Genomic DNA, 2,386 nt, shown 5'->3' on the forward strand with positions numbered 1-2,386 from the left:
CTATCTTAATAGCAAATTTTGCTGGATAGAGTATTCTTGGGTTTGCATTATTTTCCTTCAATTTTTGGACTATGTTACTCCATGCTCTTCTTCATAGTGTCTGCTGATAGGTCTGAGCATATTTTTATTTGGGTACCTTTATAGGCTACTGCTTGATTTTTCCTAGCAGCTCTCATGATTTTTTCCTTTTCTTCAAAGTTGAATAGTTTAATTATTATATGCCTTAGTCACCTCTTCTTGGGATTCAGTCTAGCTGGTGTTCTTTCAGCCTCCTGAATGGTGGCCTGGTTTTTATTCATTAAGCTGGGGAAGTTTTTCTCTAAGAATTCCCTTCTTATTTTTGCTGTTGAAGTATTTGTTGTTCCTGTTTAGGTAGGCCTATTATTCTAATGTTCTTCTTCATAGTATCAGACATTGATCTCAGGTTTTCTTCAGCTTTTCTGATCATCTTATTTGACTGCCTTTCTTGTTTAAGTCTGCCTGGTTATCCTCTAGGTCACTGGCGTGATTCTCTGCTTCCTCGAGTTTGTTGTGAAGTCTGTTAATTTGCCACTGGCTTTTGTTATTTCATCTCTTAGGTCTTGTATTTCTCTTGAGGCGTGGCTTTTATCTCCTCTTATCATTTCATCCTTTTTCTGTATTGTTGGCCTCATATCCTGAATGACTCCAAGCAGCATTCTAAAGAATCTGTGGCAGATCAATGTCTGCTTCTTTTATGCACATCATTAAGTTCAGGACTTCTTCTGACATTGCCTTTGTTTCTCCTGTTTTTTCATTGAGTGTCTTGGGGCTGATTGCTGTTTGCATTGTGTTGTTTTACAGGATCCTGGCTCCATTATCCAGAGGGTTGTAGAACACTGGGCTCTCTCTTTGGGAGACTCATAGGAATGCTCATTTGAACTGCCTGCAGCTAATTTCACTGTGGGGTTGGGCTAACACTTTATCCTCCTATGGTTTCACTCTTTCCATAGCCAACCAGTATTCTGTTATTTATAGGACAAGTTGGATGGTCCTCTCAGGGGATGCTGGTTGCGTGGTTCTGGACCCACAAGTATGGCACTACACTGGATGATCTCACAGGAACCCATGGTGGTGTGGCACATGGTGGCTTGGGGCACCTCAGAGCATGTTCGTTAGTACATACTGTGACTAGAGTGCTGGGGAGGGCAGGTGGGTGTGCCCGCTTTGGTGTAGAGCACCACAGGCGGGTGTGCCCGCTTTGGTGTAGTGTAAAATTGCGCTAGTTGGCTAGATCGCCGTGTAGGTTTGGCCGAAGTTCCCGCCACAGCGTGGATCACTGGAGAGTGTTGTCGGGGCTACCTTGGGCTGTGTGAGGCACTACGGCAGGTGGGAGGAAGTTCCCTCAGCCATGTGGGATCGTGGAGGATGGGCAGGTGCTCCCCCAGCCACATGGAGTGCCATGGAAGATGCGCAGAGGTTCTCTCAGCCAAGTGGAACACCTCAGTGGGTGGGCAGGCCTTCCCATAGCTCCTGAGAGGGTCTTGGGGGTAGCTTAGAATTCCTCTGCAGTCGAAGATGGGTTGGATTTTCCCAGCTGCTTGTTATGTCACAGAGAACTGGCTGGTGGGATTTTCCTCAGCCACTTAGAGTGCCTTGGAATGTACGTTTGAGTTCCCCTGAGGCGGAAGGTGGGCAGGATTTCCCCAGCTGGGTGTTACTCCGCAGAGACTGAAGCGCCCCCCAGCTGGGTGGAGGGCCGGAGTAATTGCCCTAGGCAAAGGGGAGTGGTCTGGAGCCTGGGCATTGGCGTGTGAGTGGAAAAAGAGGAGGAAAAAAAGCAAAAAAAAAAAAAAAATGGAAAAGACCAGCATCCGCACTCTGCTGACCCATCACCCGTCTCGGTGTCTGCAGCCTCCTCCACTTCCTTCCTGGAGGACGAGAACCAGCGGCCAGAAATCCATCATGTCTATCCTCAAGATTCGCGCCAGAGAGATCTTTGACTCCTGTGGAAATCCCACCATTGAGGTCGATCTTTACACCGCCAAAGGGCTCTTCAGAGCTGCTGTCCCCAGTGGTGCCTCCACTGGGATCTATGAAGCCCTACAGCTCCGGGACAATAAGACCCGGTATCTAGGCAAAGGTGTCTAAAGGCTGTTGAGCACATCAATAAAACGATTGCGCCTGCCCTGGTTAGCAACAAGCTGAACGTGATGGAACAGGAAAAGATCGACAAGCTGATGATTGAGATGGATGGAACTGAGAATAAATAAAAATTTGGTGCAAATGCCATTCTGGGCGTGTCCCTCGCTGTGTGCAAGGCCGGTGCTGTTGAGAAGGGAGTCCCCCTATACCGTCACATTGCTGACTTGGCCAGCAATTCCGAAATTATCCTGCCAGTTCCTGCTTTCGATGTGATCAATGGCCG

The 2,386-nt window shown here is 47.9% G+C and overlaps 1 pseudogene; it reads left to right on the forward strand.

Annotated features, from left to right (window-relative positions):
- Nucleotides 1-1,855: 1,855 nt before the first annotated feature.
- Nucleotides 1,856-2,386, forward strand: part of LOC123521106 — a 1,321-nt pseudogene continuing 790 nt past the window's right edge.

This window comes from Echinops telfairi, unplaced genomic scaffold (genome assembly GCF_000313985.2).
Source record: "Echinops telfairi isolate 266 unplaced genomic scaffold, ASM31398v2 ScPeMD7_7469;HRSCAF=8507_1, whole genome shotgun sequence".
NCBI classification, from domain to species: domain Eukaryota; kingdom Metazoa; phylum Chordata; class Mammalia; order Afrosoricida; family Tenrecidae; genus Echinops; species Echinops telfairi.